This window comes from Lagenorhynchus albirostris, chromosome 11, assembly GCF_949774975.1.
Source record: "Lagenorhynchus albirostris chromosome 11, mLagAlb1.1, whole genome shotgun sequence".
NCBI lineage: Eukaryota > Metazoa > Chordata > Mammalia > Artiodactyla > Delphinidae > Lagenorhynchus > Lagenorhynchus albirostris.
In genome coordinates this window covers 90,833,897-90,855,867 of record NC_083105.1, presented here as the reverse complement: position 1 = coordinate 90,855,867, position 21,971 = coordinate 90,833,897, and the positions used below count along the sequence as shown (strand labels likewise).

The following is a 21,971-nucleotide window of genomic DNA, read 5'->3' as shown; positions in this document are numbered from 1 at the left end:
CATTAGAGATTTAGAATAAACCTTTAAGGTCTATATCTGGCTTTGAAACTCCATTGAGTCATTTGACTTCAGCTTTGAGCTACTGTGTTATTAAGATTTTGAGTTCTGTTTTAGTTTCTAGAAATTTTGGGTGTAACATTCTTTTGTGGTTGGTTGCTTATTTAAATAGCTTTGGTTCCATTTAATCCAATATTTCTGTTTACTGGAGAGGAGAGTCTTCCATGTTAGCTCAATTTCCCACATGAACTATAAATCTATTTTACCTCTTTAAGTCTATGTTTCTATACCTGTAAAATGGAGATAATTACTCCTAACTTACTGGGTGTATATGAAGGCAAATTAAATTAACGTATGCTAATCACTTAGCATATTGCCTATCAAATGATAAATATTCAGTAAAAATAGTTCAGTATAATTCTAAAAACCATACATTTAAATTATGTCATAGAAGCTACCAAAACTCAGCATTTGAAGCAATTTGAAACTGTTCACTCTTTAAAGTATTCTAGTGAAATACTGAATAATTTTTCTTAATATCCAAAATGTAGAGCAAAATTCTGAGATAAATTAAAATAGTCTTTGTATTTATTTTTGTTGAATTTCTCCAATATTTTTAATGAATTTCCTGCAAGTGGCATTGTGTTTGGGGTTATTATCTGAATTTACAGTTTTGTTACAAAGATTTCATGCATAAAAGGCTTCAGTATTATGTATTCTGCTAGAAGACTTTTTGAGTAGATGTATTTTTAATTTGCTTTATATAACATTGATGTCTAATGAACGGATTTTAAAATCTTATCATTGTAAGACAGGGGTAGTTAGGACTGAGTACAGAGGATTTGTAAATCAGAATTTCTGATATTTTTTGATGACCCAGTTTAATGGATCTATATATATATGTTATATTTCTTTTATGGATTAAGATAGTTCCAAATCATTTGAAGGATGAACATGGGAGCTTTGAGGAACATTTTTCCTTGGGGGAATTAGAGAGAGACAGAGAAAGGAAGAACAAGAGAGAGGGAGAAAGCGAAAAGGTGAATCTACTGAGTTAAATTAGTAAATAATTAAGAGTGGTTAAAACAACAATGTTCACACATTTTTAATTTAAAGCTTGTTCAAACCTTTTAAAATTCATTTGAATCTGCAATTATTTAAGCTGTGGGCTGTGCACTGAAGAGAAAGTAAAACTATAGATTTTAAGTATGTAGCTGGAGGTAATATATAAATAAAATTGATCAGTCTGGCAGAGAATTGATGCCACAATTTGTACCCAGTGGCATTTTCTCTCTCTTTCTCAACTGGCTTTAGAACATTATCAGAAAGTCAATAGGATATGCCAATATAGTGATATAATTTCAGTCATAGCCCCTTGTTCAGATTAAAACTTAGGTGCTCACATTGTGGATAATAATGGGCAGACAGCCTGACTCCATCTCACTATATGTCATCCAGAAAGGACTTGAGTCAACTTTAATGCAAATTTCTGATCCTAAGAGCCAGCCAAACCGGTAACAGAGGATGTCTGTCTCTTTGGGACAAAAAAACAGAGGGAAAGGTAATATGTACCCAGAGCTGCAGTCTGGCTTCAGACCTCTCTCTAGCAGCCTTCTGTCTCCGACTGCCTTTCCTGATGTTCTGATCAAGTTACCTTTAAAATTCACTCTTGATTTCATGCTTTGATTCTCTTTCTCTTTTAATTTATTAATGCATTTACCACCTCAGCATTACCTTTACAGCTCATTCCCTTCCAAGCTTGCTCATTCCTATAAAACTATTAGGAAAGTTTTAGTGTCCTTCATTTGTTACATAAGAATTTCATTTGAAGATTATTTATGTCACATAGCTTTTTATTCTCTAACTGCACAAAACTCTGTGAGAAGAACTCTACACCATATATTTGGTTTTCAATAAATCTGTTTAACTTATTGGCAGCATTCAGGCAGAGTATGCCTAGATTGTTCATTAATATTATCAGACGTTTTGATTCCATAAACCGTCTTACAGCATATTCTATAAAGATCCCATCTAAGCTTGGCAATATCCTACAACACATGCTGCTTACAATGAAGATGACAATTATTTCTGCAATCGACTGTGGAGGTACAACTGGTTCAGATATTTATCAGTAATCGTTCTTATAGGATTTCTTTAATTTTAGACATTAGAAAGGCAACAAGAAACTTACTTATAGAATGAAAATTAAATATCATTTACCTTGTAGTTAAGTTTTCCATAGTCTTTCATTCATTTGTACACTTCACTCAAAAATATGTGCTGCATGCCTACTGTGGACCTTGGCACTGTACTGGGTGGTAGGATGCAGCTGGAGAATGGAGACAGAGAAAGTTGGTACTATAAGTGGGACGTATATCCTAGTGCAAAATATAACCAATTAGCAAGCATAAACAAATATATAGTATATCAGAAGAAGATGAATGCTATGGAGAATAGGATGGGAAGGGGAAAAAGTGTATGTACTGGCAGGGGATGAGGATTCAGGGTGGTCATGGAAGACTTCCCTGATTAAGTGATATTTGAGCAAAGACCTGAAGGAAGTAAAGGAGCTATTTTCCCACATGTCTACATGTGGGAAAATAGCATTCCAGGCAGAAAGAAAAACATCTGCAAGTCCCTGACATTGAGACATGTTGGCAGGTTCAAGAAAAAGCATGGACGCTAGTGTGTTGGGAGCAGACTAAACAAAGAGGAGAGTCTGAAGTTGAGTTCCTCTAAGCTGTGGATTCATATGCAAGTGATTTATTAAGAAAGTGATAAGGGGGAGGGAAAAGCAGAAAAGTTAAACATTAATGCAATTTCAGGTGAAATCCTTTCTGCAGTGTAAATTACTTTGCAGAGTTTGTACCATTTTGAGGTAAGAGACCTGGGCTTTCCAACTTCTGTAGTAGTTAGTCACTGGGCTATGGGCAGCCCTGGGCAGACTTAAACTGCCAGGCAATTCTGGATAACAGTGCTTCTGGACAAAGCAGCTTCAGGAGCCCAAGGTAGTCTCGCAAAAAATGTTGTAGGTGCCAAGCATGCAGAAACTGTAGGAATGAATATGTAGAACAAGAAGTATTATCCCAGAAGATCTGAGAGACCATGGAATAAGAACGCTTACAAATATTTAGCCACCCTTGCATTTTGCAGTAGCCCTGTGTCTGAAATGTAGTAAATGGGATGAAGAACTTGGGTCCTTAAAGTGACCATGTGGAGAAGAACTCATATATATATATATATATAACAAATTTGAACTGTGACAATAATGAGAAAGAAATTTTTATGACACTTTTGTTATTTTGTGTATTACTTATCACAAACAAGTGTAACCTATCATATTAGCTAGTGATTTTTTACTTTAATGTATCTGTTTCCAGTAAATTCCTTTGGCTATAATGAATATAAAAGACCACAGGAGACCAGTGATAAATCAGTAAGACCAGTTAGGAGGCTACTGCAATACTTCTGGAAAGAGAAACTGGTGGGACTAGAGTGATGAGATATGAAAACAGAGCCAATAGGAATTGATTATGGATTTCAAAATTAATTCTCCTGTTTTGTTCAGTCTGAGTCTCTCTTTCTCTCTCTCTCTCTCTCTCTTTCTCTTCCCTACATACCCCTTCCCATCTCTACTAATCCTCTTTTGTTATAAAAGATAATTGTTCAGATTAGGTAAATTTTTTATCATCTGTCTACTCCTCAACATTCATATTTCATGAGTCCTTATTAACTCTTTGAAAGTTACTACCTCTAATACTCTTAGACATTTACTTACCAACAGGTATTGTTTTTACTCTTACATGCCCTGGCTTACTCTGATTTTTTTCTCATCCCTCCTTTTGTTGTTAATATTTTCTACATATGCCAAGATGGTGGAATACATTTTGGGTTGCTCCTTTTTAGGGAAAATTGACATCTGTCTTGGGTCCAAGTGAAAAAAAAAACAAAAAAAAATGATGCCTTCTTTAGCAATACATGTTCACCACAATCCAGTATAAGAAAATACTGAGTTGGATACCAAGAAAAGCACACACAAATATCAAAATATAAACAGAAAATAAATAGAAATATTTTTTAGAATATATTTATCTTACTTATCTATATTAACAAAATTTTTATCATCATTTCTTTTGATTCCTTACTGAAGCAATGAACTGTATTTATTTTACTACCTTTATGTAAATATTTTAACTATCATAAGAGAAGAGGATAAACATTTTAATTTTGGTTTTCCATTTTTCTTCTCTGATTGCTTATTGGAAAATAAATATGAAGGTAAAATACATGTATGCATGTGAGTAGACATGTGAAATTTCTACCCATTAAGTCTGCAGCAAATAGCGTGTAACCTCCAGTAATGAATATGCTGTGTGTAACTGTCAATATTTTAGATTTCTTCCTTATAGAATAAAACAATTTCATTGTTTCCTCATAAGTTTTAAGTAACAAACAATGGGTTTGTATAAAAATTAGAGTTTAGACCCCACACATATCTGCATGTTTGTACATAAGTATTTAATAAGGATCCTTCTAGGAATTCCTATTGAAACCCAATCTCTCTGCACAAAGAGATAGGTTAAAATATTGAAGATGTATATTCCTGTCTACTTTCTTGGGTTTTGAGTGTGGTGCAAAGTATGCTGAGTTGACTCAATGCCTTAAACATGGGAAAGGGAAATAATTGTAAAGAATTGCTATGTTTCAGTAGATTGCAGGGATATGTACAATATTTCCTCCAAAAGAAGGAATGCATATGTGTAAGAAAGCATCAGTAAGAGAGAACATACTTACAGGTCACTAAAAAATTAATTCTGTCAGTGCTTTCTATAGAAGATCAAATGGCTTACCACTAAAAATATTTTGTAGTTTTCTACAGTTATATTATGTCTCAGTTCTGCCTCTGGAGTGATTTCAGTCTCCAGAGTAAATGACTGAGTACATTTTACAAGATTATTGCTACCACTAGGATTGTTCCTTTGTGTTTGACATAATGAAAGGGGCATTGCCCTCAGAAAGTAACTGTGAAAATGTACTTACGTCAGTACCAATGGTTCAGTTTTCTCTCGCATTGTTCTACCACTTTATCTAGATTCCGCCTTCACAAAGAAGGTTTCTAGGGTCAGGGACACAGACTTGGAAAACTTGGATGGGGGGAGTGGTCACAAAAGCTCTGAAGGGTGAAGTGTATGCTTAATAGGGCAAGTTGAGATGGCTGCATGCATCCATGAAGGAATGGGGAGATGGGTTCAGGACTGCACCGTGGTAGCTAAAGGCTACACAGTTAGTGAAGAAAGAGAAATGAAGCATAGTAATAATATATGGAGTGTTTTTTTATGGCCCCTGGCGGGGAGAGAGTATAGAACAAAATGAATTTTCTTAGAGAGAAACATGGTGTAACACCTGTGTGATGATGATTTGACTGTATCAGCTTCAGTTCCCCCAAAAGCTCAGTCTGATTTATTTCCAGGTGTACAGATAACCCCCCCCCTTTTCAAAAGTTCACTTTATACCACATCTCTTTTATGAAAGACCCGCATTAGTACCTGTTTTCACTAACTGAAGAGGATTTTTGCTTTTATGAAGAAAGGTGAAAAGCAAAAGTAGTATGCAGCGTTTGTTTTGTACGGAGCTGTGGCGGCAGTGCACACCCCTAGCAGTGGAAGTGATGCCTCCAGGCTCCTTTCCAGGAAATGCACTCAGTATCAAGCTGCCATAGCTTTGAGCTGTGTCTCAATTTATTTGAGCTTTATCTCAATTTATTTTGTGCACCCCTTAGCAAGACGTATCCTAAGGTAATTGTTCACTCTATGCCATTTTGGCTTACAAGTATTGTAGGAATGCCCTACTTTCAAATATTGGGGGAAACCTGTATTTGGATGGTAACTCCAAAGAGCAGGGGTAAATATCATAAGAGAGAAAGGCAAGTGAAGTTTCATCGAAGTGACAAGTGTGGGCAACTGAAGCCTTGAGACCATGCTAAGAAGAGTGCAGAATGCCTTTCAAAATCGTCATCCCAAAAGATGGGACGAAGAGATAATTATTTGTCTATATGAGTTCACCACTGGTTGAAAGTAATCTCATTAGTTCTCTTATACTTCTAAGCTGTTCATGTGTAGGTAAAGGGAGTGGGATGCAGAAAGCTAAGATGCCAACAGTTGATGTAAAACAATGTCAGTGAAAGTTGAGTTAAAACCTGCACAGGAGTGTCCAGGCTTGGTTGAAATTAGAGGTGAGGCCAAGATATTGGCCAGAGCAGTAGATACAGCCGATACGGTGGTGATCACAGTGGCTTATTGGTGTTTGGTGTGTAGGGTCCAGGAAACTTGAGGCTGTGATTCAACTTCTCAGAACCTCTGGCAAATGTCGTATATACCCCCTGGGGCTTTACAAAAAGTAGCTCTTTGGTGGCAGATGCATGCATCTGACCACCAATTTGTTTCTGTATATTTCTATCAAGGTTTAGAAATAGGCAAATGATTGCTTTGTGAAAATGACTCAATGTTTCATTCCAAATTAACCTTAAAGGAAGTTTGTTTATTTTTGAAGGATGTTTTCTTAAATACTCATATCTCAAGTTTCCTAAGTTTAAGGCTTGTGAATAAAGCTACTGACATTTTGTGAGAGTTAAATGACTGACTCCTGAACATTTTATAAAGCAACTATTTTCACCAAATTTTTGATATATTACTATTTAACTATAAGATTGAAATCTCAGAATAATCTCATGCCTGGGAGATTCCCATAAGAAGTTATATATTCGATGTCTCTCTAGTAGGCTACTTTGATCTTTCATGTTTCAAACTACAGTCCTTTTCTATCATTAGATTTTAAAGTTTTCAAAAATCTAGGGAGAAGGGGTTTTCTTTCTCATCCTCTCTTACATTACCTCTGGGCTGAGGAAGAAAGTGTGTAAAACAAAAGATTTTTGTCTGCCTTGAACCCAAAAGAAGTTCAAATGGAAGCCTCAAGTGCAATGACCTTAATGACTATTGCTCTTTTATCATAACTGTATGCTTAATTGTTCACAGAATATTTAGTTCAGCTGGGCACAATTTGAAACTTCAGAGGGAAGACCTCTCTCTGTAGGGTAACTTACCTTTCCCAGGGAGGGGGGTAATTCTTTTGTGCCTAAGGTTTAAGTAGATTGCAAGGGGAAAAAGCAATATTTGAGAATAATGTGTGGATGACCAAAATAGTGGTATGTAGTAAAAATAGTACCCTCTAGCTTGTCCACATGAATCTGAATAAAACTTTTCTTATTAATTAATCTGCCCAAGTCATTGCAAACCTAGTTATCAAACATATTGAAATGCCAATAAAAGATGATATTTATATAACTTTTCGACAAATTGAAGCAGTAAATACGACCATGTTATTACATTAGCACAATGTTGGATGTGTCTGTTTGTGTGTATATACATATAGGAGCCAACTACCAGCTAGCAAGAGCCTATTGTTAAGTTTTCAGAAATTTTGTGAGCTGGTTGTTAAACTCAGTCATAATAAAAAATTAAATTATATAAGATCATAATTAAATAAATTATATTAAAACAAAGGTAATTATAAAACTTGAAAATTCAACACTTCCTACATAATTTTCTACATTTTATTATTATCTGTGCTCTTGAAGTTTACTGGATATACTATGCAATGGTCTGGTACATCTCTTCTTAACTCCACCTTCAGTAATATCAAGTTGTTAACTTAAAATAGACATGATGTGTGTACTTATACCATGGAAATAAAAGCCTAGGCTCTTGCTAAGTGAGCCTAGACTACTTTTCAGTTCTCCAGTATAAATTTGCACCCTTAGAATACTTGTGGATTATTGAACATAATTTCATATATTATGAATATAATTTCACAATTATTGCACCATTGTCTTAACTACACTTTTAATATGTGAACTCTGTGAAGACAAGGTTTATGTAAAACATTTTTAAAGTAATGATATACTTCAAATATGTAAGAAATATTATATTCATTCTTGTATCTACAATATAAATCATTTTCTTTCACCTCCTTTCCCTCTGTCCCTTCTTTTCTGCCTTCCAAAATGAAAAAAAATAAGATTCTCATTTCTAACCAAAATGAACATATTGCTGCCATCAAATGGATAGTAATACAGTTGACTCTTGAACAATGCAGGGGTTAGGGGCACCAACCCCCTGCACAGTTGAAAATGCAGGTATAACTTTTGATTCCCCTCCAAACTTAACTACTAATAGTCTACTGTTGACCAGAAGTCTTATCAGTACCATGAACAGTCAAGTAACTCATATTTTATATATTATGTGTGTTATATACTATATTCTCAAAACAAAGTAAGGTAGAGAGTAAAAAGTAAATGATATTAAGAAAATCATAAAAGAAAATACATTTACTTTACTGTACTGTGCTTATCAATACTCCAAGTTTACATAATTTGTTTACAACTGAATTCTGTTAGTACCTGCATCAATATTGTCTTCTATGATACAAAACACTGTACATGTTATATGTGTTACTAACACTAGACATCAAAAATAAAAAGATAATATAAAAAAGGAATTTATTTACAGGTATCATGATTCATGTGCTGATAATGAAGAAGTAGAAATATGATTGTTTTGTGGTAGCCTAGTTTAACTGATGGCATCATGTATGATCTGTGTTTGGGTGCATACATTTGGATAAATTTTAACTTTTTATAATAGATCTGTATGTATTTTATGGTAGTAAATGATAAAATAGACTAGTATCTACATGTATTTTATGTATTCATGACATATCTAACTTTTTCTGTTTTTCAGTATTTCTAGCCTACTCAGTTTGTCTGTGAGCTTTGTCAAATTGTAGCAAATCTCCAGAAACTTTTTCAGTATATTTATTGAAAAATATCCACATAGAAGTAGACCTGCGCAGTTCAAATCCATGTTGTTCAAGGGTCGAATATACTACTGAATACCTCTGAATTAGGGTTTGGCAAACTAAAGTCTGTGGGCCAAATCTGTTTTTGTAGATAAGTTTGGTTTTGTTTATTTTTAATAGATCTTTATTGGAGTATAATTGCTTCACAATACTGTGTTAGTTTCTGTTGCACAACAACGCTAATCAGCCATATGCATATACATGTCCCCATATCCCCTCCGTCTTCAGCCTCCCTCCCATCCTCCCTATCCCAACTTCTAGGTCATTGCAAAGCACCGAGCTGATCTCCCTGTGCTATGTTGCTTCTTCCCACCAGCCAACTATTTTACATTCGGTAGTGTATGTATGTCGATGCTACTCTCACTTCGCTCCAGCTTCCCCTTCCCACCCCTTGTCCTCAAGTCCATTCTCTGTCTGCCTCTTTATTCCTGCCCTGCAACTAGCTTCATCAGTACCAATTTTTTTTTTTTTTTTAGATTCCATATATATGCGTTAGCATACGGTTTTTGCTTTTCTCTTTCTGACTTACTTCACTCTGTATGACAGACTCTAGGTCCATCCACCTCACTACAAATAACTTAGTTTTGTTTCTTTTCATGGCTGAATAATATTCCATTGTATATATGTGCCACATCTTCTTTATCCATTCATCTGTCGATGGTCGTTTAGGTTGGTTCCATGTCCTGGCTATTGTAAATAGTGCTGCAATGAACATTGTGGTACATGACTCTTTTTGAATTATGGTTTTCTCAGGGTATATGCCCAGTAGTGGGAATGCAAATCAAAACTACAATGAGATATCACCTCACCTAGGTCAGAATGGCCATTATCAAAAAATCTAGAAAGAATAAATGCTGGCAAGGGTGTGGTGAAAAGGGTATCCTCCTGCACTGTTGATGGGAATGTAAATTGATACAACCACTATGAAAAACAGTTCCTTAAAAAACTAAAAATAGCACTACCATATGTAAATGAGTTTTATTGAAATAAGGTGGTACTTACTCTTTCACATGTTGTCTACAGCTGCTTTGGAGCTATAGCAGTGGCAGCCTTAGACTTGATAGCTGCAACAAAGATCTGATGGCCTACAAAGCCGAAATATCTACTATCTGACTCTTTAGAAAAATAGTTTGCTGACAACTGGTCTAAAGCAGGGTTGACGAGCTAACAACAACAACAAAAAAACAATCGACTATCTCTAATATAGTGATTAGTAATATCTATGTTGGATGAAACAATAGGAAATAGGAATATTTGTACCAGATATTTGCCATCCTTGGTTTAAAAAGGACAGCTTTTCCTTAATAATCATCAAGGGAATCAAAAAGAATACATTAGTTCTTTTCCTTTTCCTTGAATCTTTGAAAGAGCTAAGCATAATCACAAATTTTAAAATAATACAATTAGAACAAAAGTTTTCAACATAGAGGTTCAATTTGTTGTATTTCTTATGATTTCTTAACTATTTTGAGACAGAGAAAATTTTTCTCTTTACTCTTAAGTTTGAAAAAAGCATCTTTCTAGTTGCTCTTTATAAAGATACGGCCTTATAAGTTAAAGAGCCAAACATCCCTTTCCTTATTGTGTCTGTCTGCTTCCTTAATTTCACTTTCTTTTGTTCCCCCTTATCACAGAGGCAGACATCAGAAGAAAACTGAAAAGCTACATGATACAGTGGAATCAAGTATATGTTTTAAGCATCCTGCCTTTACTTCTTTAAAAGCACCTAGCATACTTAGGTAATCTTGAGAATGTGGGAAAAACAAACAAGCAAACAAAAAAAAAACAGCATTAAATCAGGACATAAACCCCCATTCCTCTGTTAAAGACCTCCTGATTTTTTTTTTTATTCTCCATAATATCCTTTCTGTAGCTCTCCTTCAGCATTTCTTACCTATTGACTTATTGGACTAAGTACCATATTTTATATAGAGTTTTTACTCACCTTCTGGTTTCCCTAAAGGTAGACTGCAGTTAAAAGGCATTTCTGCTTTTTTTCTAACTCAGTATACTAACCTGGACAGATTTCCATTTGTTTTTCCCATCTGTAAACTGTTACTAGACAGACTGGCAGTCAGGAGACCTGGATTTGAGAACAGGCTGTATTATTAATTCTTCATGTGACACTGACAGTTCTCTAAAATTTAGATTTCTTCATATTACAATGAGGAGGTTGGCTTACATGGCTCAATTTCTTCAGCCCTAAATCTACCCTTGCTTTGAATAATTCTCTTTATATATCTTTGTCTTTATATCCAAGTAGTTCCTGAAAGAGATACCAACCCATAGCAGCATGTGCTCTGTCAAAGGCATGGACTTTACATTGGTCAGGACTCACCTCCCCCACCAATTTATATGTAGTTTTAGCTTCAACCTAACCTCCAATTTTTATCCCTCCCTCCCTCCTTCCTTCCCTCTCTCACTCTTCCTCCTTCCTTTCCTTTCCTCCCTCCCTTCCTCTCTTCCTTCCAAACACACTTTGCATCAGATATTATTTGAGAACTGCATCCCACTTGATATTTTTATCAATCAGTTCTAACTCAGGTACATAGACCTTGCAGTTTAACGGGCTTAGGTTATAAAACTAACCCACTATATTAGAGCATAACTTTTGAGAGTACTCTTAAACAAAATTAAAAAGGGTTTTCAAAAAAATAAAAATCCATTACCTTTTATGTTGCCAGATTCATCTCGAGAAATGGAGGCTATGTATTTTTAGAGGCATTCTTTTTTCTATTCACTGGTCAGTTGCTATAGAGTAACGTTAGTGCATGGATTTAGATGTGATTCCACACTGCCTTGCTGTCTATCCAGAAAGGCTTTCTGGTACATTGAAGTATGCTCAAGGAACGTCATCTCAATACTTCAAGGGGTTTTTCTTTACTAAAAAGGGCAATAGGGATCAACCCAATCCACTGAATTTGCATGTTTTCTCCTCACATTGCTGAAAACATCTTTTCAAACCAGCTTCAAACTAGAGCAATTAGGTGGGTAATTGCCCTAGTGTGAACTTAGCCTTAAAAGCTTATTCTATGAAACTAGAGTAATTAGACTTACCTCTTTAGTCTCTTTTTCCTCACCTCATTGTTCTCATGCATTAGGCTAATGTTGCTGTGCTTGGGTTCACTTCAATGCAAAGGAATGGAGGCTGGGTATGGGGGAATAGAAAGGCTTAAATGGATAGGAAACCCAGAAAATAAAACTGAAACCCAGCTTGTGACAGCAATCATGAAAAACGTTTGCATTCTAATAGGGCTTGTTAAACAGCATTTTAATTAATCTGAAATTTGCAACATACCTGCTTGTCACTATCCTTTGTAATGACTAGTTTATGTTCCTAAAATAGATATACAAAATACTTCATGTTTTGCCAGGTTATTTAGCAACGCTTTGCTATATCAAATTAATCTTAGTTGCTAACAGGATAACAGTTTTAGTTGTTTTTTCTTCTCTTTGTCATATTACAATCACTATCCAAAGGGAACATACCAGGTCAAGTGTTAACAATATGTGCAGTTGCAAAAATAAAAGTTAAGATTTGCCATCTGTTCAAAAATGATGCTATTACATTACATATTTTTCAAAAAAATTCCCTTTAATCCTAATACATTTTGATGTTTCAGTTTTTAAAGGCTATAGATACATTTTTGTGAAACAAAAGTATACAAATAAATAATTACAATTAAAATGTTGTAGGGCAGGGCTTCCCTGGTGGCGCAGTGGTTGAGAGTCCACCTGCTGAGGCAAGGGACATGGGTTCGTGCCCCGGTCCGGGAAGATCCCACATGCCGCGGAGCGGCTGGGCCAGTGAGCCATGGTCGCTGAGCCTGCGCGCCCGGAGCCTGTGCTCCGCAACGGGAGAGGCCACAACAGTGAGAGGCCCGTGTACCGCCAAAAAAAAAAAAAAAAAAAAAAAAAAAAGTTGTAGGGCAATACAGTGTCCCTTTTTGTCAATGTTTGAAACAGATAAATTAAAGTGTAATTTCTTGGAATGTGTTCCATGGATATAAATTTAGAGCTGGGCATGGCAAGTGTAATCTAATACTCATTAAATATTTGTTCAGTTCAGTAGATTGTAAGATTAAAACCTACAATATTGTTTGCATATTTACATTCAAAGTGTTGATCAGAAGTGCTACATGGGCTCTGATTCTCAGGTCTTACCCCATAGACCTCCATCCTGCTCCACATTCTAGGTAAGATGCAGTGACTTTGAGATTTGCTGCCCCAGTTGACTGATGGTCATATATATGTAACTGGGTCTCGTACATGTAATGGGGCCCTCTTTTTCTGCTCAGGTCTGTATGTTGCCCTTTGATTAGTCCCTTTCTTTTGCAGCATTGCCTTTGTTATTCACCTGTATACATTTTTCTTTGGCAATACTAGTGATGTTGTGTGGTTTATTTCAGTTTCCACCCCTTCAAGAACTGGCCATGACATACAAAGGAAATGCTAAACAAATGTGACATTAAACCTCTATATTCAAGGGTGTCTTTTTATCTTCTTAAAAACTGGATGTTTTGAGAGGAGTGCATACGTGAGTTTAGTTTACTGATTACAGTGGAAGGAAATGTCTCAGGTCCTTTTCTTTCAGCTCTGTGTCCTGAGCTCAACCATGGCTGTACTGTTAGGGGAGGTCATCCCACTCCTGAATGAACAGGTTAGCTTTTCATAGGAGGAATACATGCATTTTCCACAACCAAATTTTCCTATAATTAACAAAGCTATGAGGTAGATAGATACTGATTAAATTTCAGGCCCCTTTCTATCAACTCCAGTGGGAGTTGGCATGGGCTAGAGAAAAAAATTTGGACTATGAGGTCAGACAGATCTGAAACTTGTCTTTGCCACTTATTGGCTTCACAGGTTTGAATCACATTTTTCCCCTCTACATAATGATGTCAATAATATATTTTTCCTAAGACTGTGGTGAAGATTAAATGAGATGTTATGCAAAGCCTATTAAGTAACAGAGTAGTAATTAAATTTATCATCCCTCACATACTAGGAGCAATCCCCTGGGTGTAAAATCCCTGAAGGCCTGGACATTGTAATTTGTAGACTTGATACCGAGCAGGACCCTGTGGGGCTCCTGGGCACAAAAGCCTTTCTGTGTCCCCACTTCTTGATTACAGGAAATAGGCTTCATTCAGCCTCCATGACCTTCCTTGCGTTCCAACAAGCAGGTTCAAACTGTTGCTAATTATGGAAGGGAGGAGATGCAGAGACAAGGGAGGAACAGTCAAAAGAAACAATAGTGAGGCCTTGGGGCAAGGTCCTGCCCATCAAGAGATATACATAACAATACTTTTGAGCTGTTCTTACAGATATTAAAACTCCCACCAGGTGGGAGAAATGAATGCGTATGCTGTCCACAAGCACATAGACCCCAGACTGGTTGGAACCAGAAGGTTGATGATGCCGACTCCCACTTACCTCACCACCAACCAATCAGAAGAATGTCCATGAGCAGATCATGCCCTCTTTGTACCATTACTATAAAACTTCTCACTACTCTTTCCAGGTTGAGACACACAGTTGTGAGGGCATTAGCCCTCTGTGGCTCCCTTTGCCTGGCAAAGCAATAAAGCTATTCTTTTCTACTTCACCCAAAACTCTGTCTCCGAGATTTAATTTGGTGTTGGGGTACAGAGGCTGGATTTGGCTTCAGAATCTTTGAGGCCTATCACTGTGCCTGAAAGACAGCAAGTACTCATACATTTTGCTGAGGGAATGCATAAATGGGTGAGAAAATGACTGTATGAATAAATGCTTAGAATGCAGAAGCTTGTAAAACCCTACAGTAGGTCAATAAATACATAGAGTTTCCACTCTTCAATGTCCATTATCTACTCAATGTATGAGCAAATAGCTACTGTCATATGGAGGTAAATTAGAACACAAAGGTTCTTGGAAAAGGACCCAAGAAGCCTGACTCTACCACTAACCAGTTGAGAGAACTTGAAACAAACTGAAATCTATCTAGGATTTAAATTTCTCATCCCTAAAATAAGAACTTTGGGTGAAATGATGTTTAGCATGCCACCTACCTTTCCTTTCTAGAGTTTCACGAAGTCCATCACTTTGAAGGATGCCAAAGTTTACAGTGAGAAAGTACATCAGCAACTCCAGGGGAAATGAATCCCAATTCTCCTCCCTCCTAATCTTGGCTCTCCAGTCTCAACTTCTTTCATGAACAGATTTCAGCAAACATTTCACAAGATAAACAAACAAGTAGGAAGACAGAGACATTTTACATATGGATTTAGTTTTCAAAAAAAATACTGGAAGAAATATAGTAGAATATGCTTAATTAGCACAGATTCTGAAAGAAATAAATGTGTTAATAACTCCTCTTCACTATCAGAAGGTCATACACATATATACAACCTACAAACTAGAAATTAGAGATATTTTGCCATGTAGCCCCTCTTCTGAAAAACTCTTCTAAGCTTCTAAAAAAATTTGCAGGAGATGTATATATTGAGATGTAAGTGCCCTGGTGTTCTGTTCTTATTAGAAGCTTGAGAATTATTCTGATATGTAGTGTTTTGAGCTTTAAAAAAAAAGATTTTTACTGTATGTCATGCCTCTCTTTCAGGATCTAATTACTCAATTACTCTTTCTCAGAATACTGACTTCTTGCTTTTATTTTTGGTGTATTGCTCATGTGATGATGTTACTGAGGAATCAGAGCTTCAAGGACTTTAACTTTTTCATCCAAAGTAAGATAACCTAATTTAGCAGCTGTAGTAGAACAGGAAAGCAGCATGATGCCAAAAAAAAGGTTACACAGTGGGAAGTTTGTGCTGGCAAATACCGATTCACACCTGTTTTAGGCCTATCGACAACATCAGGGGGGCTATTTAAATGGACTCTGTGTGCAATTTATCCATTGTTTGGAGTCATTGAAATGAACTACATTGATTCTTCTCCTTGGCAATTATTCCAATTAAGTGGATGCACCATTTATCAGGGTGCTGATTAAGTGGGTTTAGTAGCAGGCACCAAAGAAAGACTGTGAAGAAATCTATGAAAGTGATATTCACACTTTCTAAGGTTCCTCAAACACTCACTAATGTTTAATGTTATAAAGTTTGCAACATAGAACATTCTACAGAAAAATGCTGCAGAGAGTAGGGTTAAGGAGATGATTAAATGTTCCAAGTAAGTACATCAAGATTTCAACTGTCAGCACAAAGAAAGAGAATTTGGGGTTGAAACAACCTGCTGTTCTTGGTATTGACTACTTAAATCTGAAATGTTCTAATGTAACAAGCTTTTTCTCTGAGAAAGGGTCAAATTTTCTCTAGACAACTAACTTAAATTTATTTGCAGAGTACATAAAGACTGCCTACCACAAATCAACATCACATGTTAATGATCTAAACAGAGAAAACACATTTGTTGCTACACAATTTGACATTCAGGTTGATCAGACTATTAGATTCTGTTTCATGTTAATGTTAATTTTAAATAACACAAATTTTAGGGCTTTCCTGGTAGCATAGTGATTAAGAATCCACCTGCCAATGCAGGGGATATGGGTTCAAACCCTGGTCCTGGAAGATCCCACATGCCACAGAGCAACTAAGCCCGTGCGCCACAATTGCTGAGCCTGCACTCTAGAGTCCGCGAGCCACAACTACTGAGCCTGCACACCTAGAGCCCGTGTTCCACAAGAAGAGAAGCCACCGCAATGAGAAGTCCATGCACTACAACAAAGAGTAGCTCCTGCTTGCCACAGCTAGAGAAAGCCCGCACACAGCAACAAAGACCCAACACAGCCAAAAATAAATAAAATTAAGATAAATTTAAAAATAAATAATGCAAATTTTAATTTTTATGGCAAGTATTTTAAAGGCCAAATATATTCTATCATATATCTGATTTCCCAGGATATTTCTATTGAAAATTGAACATGTAATGACACATTTCTTATAAATAAATCAATGAGTTTTTAAAAACAGCTGAGAAAATAATAGTGAATACAAATACATGGAAATTGAACTAAATTAAGAAATATAAAATAAAGATAATATTTTCAAACAAGGAGTTTAATTTGTTTGTTTTTTTTAACTATATTATTGACTCACAACTGATTTTGACAACATATCTGAATTTTTATTACCTTTTCTACTGGACATGAGCTATACAGTCTTTGGTAGATTAGTACTATTAAAAATTTGATAAAATGAAACATATTAAAGAACACTTTTTTAAAAAGAAATTTAGACCTCCCCCTCCAAATCTGGTTCTAAAATAGTAAACAAAAAGAAATTTGAAATACAAATAACAGCATGTTAAATAATCAATCACTTCTATGATAACCTTTAGGCCAGGTAAGTTGAAATAACAAGTCCAGGGTCACAGAGATCTAAACCTAAGCAACCATATGAAAAGATTTTAAGATTATCCTTTCTCCAATCTGCTTCCTCTGGCAACTGCCTGCTATTATTTTCTAGAAGTATATTTAGGAGCAAGTTTTCTGTTCACTGTCCAAAACTCTGAGGTGGCAAGAGTTTACCCTATTTGCAAGCTGACACGTTAGCCTGCCCAGTTTCATGGATGTTAGTAAAAGACACAAATATCCTGGGTCAGAGTCAGAGGACAACTTCCTACTCATAATAATAGCAATAGCCAGACTACCACATTTTCATACTGATTCCCTGAACCCTAATTCCTACAGGGCAGCATGAATAGAGCCAGGTAATAAATGCACTCATAAATAAGGTTAAAGAGAGGAGCCTGTTTTCAGGGCACCTGAAGCTTTTATATTGGGTTGGCCAAAAAGTGCCTTTGGTTTTTATGTAAAAATAAAGGACACATTTTTCATTTTCACCAAAAACTTTATTGAACAACGTATTCACCCTTTTGTTCCACCAGTTTCTGTCATTTTTCAGGCTACTTCATAATTCTTTCTTTCCAAAACTTTTTATCTTTTTGAGCAAAGAACTGTTCCAGGTGCCTTTTACAGTTTTCCAGGGAATTGAAATTTTTTCCATGAAGAGAATTTTGTAAAGAACTTAAACAATAGAAATCCAAAGGTGCAATGTCTGGTGAATACAGTGGATGAATCAGAACTCCTCAGCCACGCTGTAACAGTTTTTGCCTGGTCACTAAAGAAACATGTGGTCTTGTGTTATCCTAATGGAAGGTTATGTGTTTTCCGGTGACTAATTCTGGATGCTTTTTGTCGAGTGCTGCTTTCAGTTGGTCTAACTGGGAGCAGTACTTTTTGGAATTGTTTGGTTTTCCAGAAGGAGGTCATGATAGAGGACTTCCTTCCAATCCCACCATACACACACACGGCTACACAAAAATTCATCAATTTTTATGTCTTTTTTTAAATGCACGCTGATATGACAGCTGTCACATACAATCTAACAAAATTGTTACGAATGAAGTTAAAGACAACTGAGTGCTACTAGAGTCATTTTATGGAAAAAAACAAATGAACATTTAGGCTCACCCAATAGTAGACAGCAAATATGCCTGATTATTGCCCCAGAGGCAGATGTTGTTGCAGTCTTCCATGGTTGTTCACTATACAATTACACCTGAAACATAGTCAAGAGGAAAGGGCAGTCAGTGTCTTTGCTCATAACATTTGCAGAAACACAAGGAACACATAATTGTCGCTCAACATTCACTATTGCAAATGAAAGCAAGTGACTTGGTTAAAGGCAAAATCTTTAATCTTCTCTAATTTGTTACTTTTGAAAAATTATATGCAATCATCAGAATTCTCATTATCAATGCATTATTTGTTGTACATCTTAGAATAAGTACTCACATAGAGTATGCCAGAGCTTAATAATTGGAAATTGCTGTCATGGGACACATGCTATGCTTTTCTGTGGACTCTTTCATATGCAAAGTTGACTTCCATCCCTGGAGATTGAGTAAATTGTAACATATATGAGAATCCTTGAGTTTAATACCATGTTTAGATAGCAATCATTTCCTTTTTCACAAGAGTTGATTTAATGAGTTTTATCACACCTGTCAATCAGTTCCAACCACTAGCCAATTAGGTAGCAAGCTAATGTACCAAAATCAAAAGAAAATAATGATCAACTTGACTTGACTGACTTGATTTTACTCTCTTCACTTTCATTGAAAATGTTTTAGGCATTATAATTAGCCAAATAACCAACCTCACCATAGTTCCCTCTATGGAAATAATTAGGGGCCACCATGGAAAGGATGATGAGCTAAAAAGAACATGGATTTTTGGAGAAAGACTGACCAAAATTTGATTCCCAGCTCTGACAAGTAGTTGCATAATGTTAGGTAATATATTACAGAATTATCTGAGATTAATTTTCCTCAATCAGAACAACTGGAGGATGCTACAAAAATATTTAAAGAATATTTGCAAAGCACCTGACACTTTGATAGCTAACAGCTATGTTTCTCTAATTTTTATTTCTTTGTCTATGAGATGGTTTCGACACCTTAATCCACTCATGATCTACCTGTTTTCTACCTATTATTATAAGTATCCAGTCTTTTTGCTTTGGTTTTTACCTTTCTATAAAGCTGTTTTATGCTACTTTGGTAATTCACATACATGGAACCAATTTGCTTCTTGAAAATCTTGCAACTTATTTGTCACACAACAAACACAGAACTGTGAATAAATGTGATTGATGATGAGAGAAACCCCGAAGGAGAAGGGAAAAGAACTTTAAAGCCAGAAAATAGAACTAAAATTACATAGAAAGAACAAAGAAAGAGCAAAAAAGTGAGAATAGAAATGAGAAAAATGAGAAGAGAGGAAGAGGTAGACCTCCCCAGAGAACAGAGCATAGAGATTGTATAGAGGAAATGACACTGGACTAAAATCTTGTCTTGGATCCCATTTTTCCCCAAGTGATCCTGCAAGGATCTTCTCAATTTAAAGGAACAAAGTGTGGGTGATATTAGAGGGCCTCCTAAGATCATTTTTAAGACTAAATAGCTTCATGATTTTTAAAAACGTGTATTACCACTGGAGTCTTAAGAGCAAAATCTGAAACACAGTGGAAGGAAAAGGTTTACAACATTTGAGCACCCATAAACTATATCATTGCTGGAATTTACAGCTTAACTAAGACGTTTGCAGTTACAGTGCTAATAAGGCAGGTGTATTTTCAATTTAAAGGGACACTACTCAAAGCATATTTATCAGCTTGAATAAGAATTATCCAAGCACCTATGAGAGCTTGCCAGATAGCTAGAGCAAACTTCAAGGAAAGTACTTGGTAAAATACATATTCAAGACCATTGCAGCCATCACAGAAGTTCTTAGATCAAATCATAGCTCAACGGAGATTTCTGTTGGATAGTTAATTGAGAAAGCAATTTAAGTGATTATTCAGTAGGTTTACAAATATGACTAAATACAGAACAGGAACTATAAATACTTGGGGAAATAAGGTGGATAATAAAGAAATCAGTAAGTAAAATTATCTGGTAATGATTATATACAGTACTATTTCCTTTTCTGAAAGCTAAAAGTTACAGAATTAAAAATCAGATCAAAAAAGACTACATCATTTATGTAGATTGACATTTTTCTCCCAAATTTCAACTGAATAGGAGTTTTAAGACTCATTAAATTGAAAGGGAAGATTTAAAATTTTAATTTTTAAAACGCAAATCTGAGTGCTTATAGTTTGTCATACATTATCATCACTTGAATGTTGAGAAACAGATTTTTGTCTGTTTCATTCTATATTCTAGAATTAATTCATGCTATATTCTCAGTGTCTGGAATTGTACACATAATAGAAGTTTGTAAACTTTGCTAAATGAATAATTTATAAAAATCTTATGAAATTTATTAATACTCATTTTATAGCAAAGAAAACTGAGATACAGAAAACTTAAGTAATTTGTTGAACATTATTCTGTAATTAATTGCAAAGTTGCAATTTGGATTTAGATTTCTCTTGCTCCAAAGTATTTTCTCTTTTCTTTATACATGGGGATCTTCTGAGAAACTTAGCTTGCAAAAGTACTGATAACAAAAATAAATATCACATCATATACTAAACATCTCATGCACTGGGTACTGTGTTAAGTGTTTTGCATGAATTAATTTATTTAATCTTTATGGTAAGCATGTGAAATAGTGCTATCTTGGTTAAGAATTCAGGATCTAGAACCAGGCAGCCTGGATCCAAATGCTGGCTTTTCTACTTACTATCCATGAGACTTCTGGTGAGTTATTTAAATTCTTCATACTTTAGTTTCCTCATAGTGAAGCTATAAAGCATTACATTAGTCAAAATATGTAGAAAACACGACATAGTATCTGATACTTGGTAATAAATTTTAGTTTATGCTTGAGGATGTTGAGGTGCAGATAAATTGATTTCCTTTGGTTGAAGTTTGGGGATGCAACTAATAAAGAATAGATAACATATTTTTTTTTTTCTGCCTGAATTCTGACACAATTGAGAAGTAACAATAAAAAGTATAGAGTGATTTGGCATCTTTCATAAAATCTAAGATAATGTGTTAAACTTCATGCCAATTTCAGAGTGATGTCATCAAGATGGTGACATAGGTTACTCCTGACTTTAGTCCCTCTCAAAAGACTAACTAGCAACTATCCATAGACAAGACATCATTGTGAAAATTCCAGAATCTGGGGTGAGGTTGAAATACCTCCCTGGACTACAGATACTCATAGAAGGGTAAGAGGAGATGCCATATTTTGAGTGCATTGCCCCACCAGTCTGACACAGTGCCTGACACCAAGAGGACCCCCGGGGGCCTGTGGTTTCTCCAATGGGGAATAAAAGAAACCCAAGGAGGATATCCAGCTTCCCCAATATTGCAGGAGGTTTTCCAGGAGGCCCTCTTGGGTCTCTGCTCATGAAGATCATTGGGGAAATCTGCTGGGCTTGACCACTGAGGATCAAATAGAAACAAAGAAATGGGGCAGGCCTTATAGCAACCAGTGCTCAGATCTTGACAGATTGCATGCTTCTTCACATCTGCACCCCAGTGAAAATGCCAGCCAGCAGTTCTGCCCATCTGCTGGTGGTCTTGTCTGGCCAGGGAAC

General features: G+C 35.8%; 1 long non-coding RNA gene across 1 annotated transcript in view; it reads right to left on the bottom strand.

Moving 5' to 3' along the window:
- Positions 1-2,223: 2,223 nt before the first annotated feature.
- The window catches only part of LOC132528704 (uncharacterized), a 40,847-nt gene continuing 21,099 nt past the window's right edge, over positions 2,224-21,971 (bottom strand). Inside the window, exons 2-3 of the long non-coding RNA XR_009543274.1 lie at positions 18,383-18,470; positions 2,224-2,326 (exon numbers count right to left, since the gene is read on the bottom strand). This is a non-coding gene — a long non-coding RNA (uncharacterized LOC132528704). The remainder of the gene's footprint in view (positions 2,327-18,382; positions 18,471-21,971) is intronic.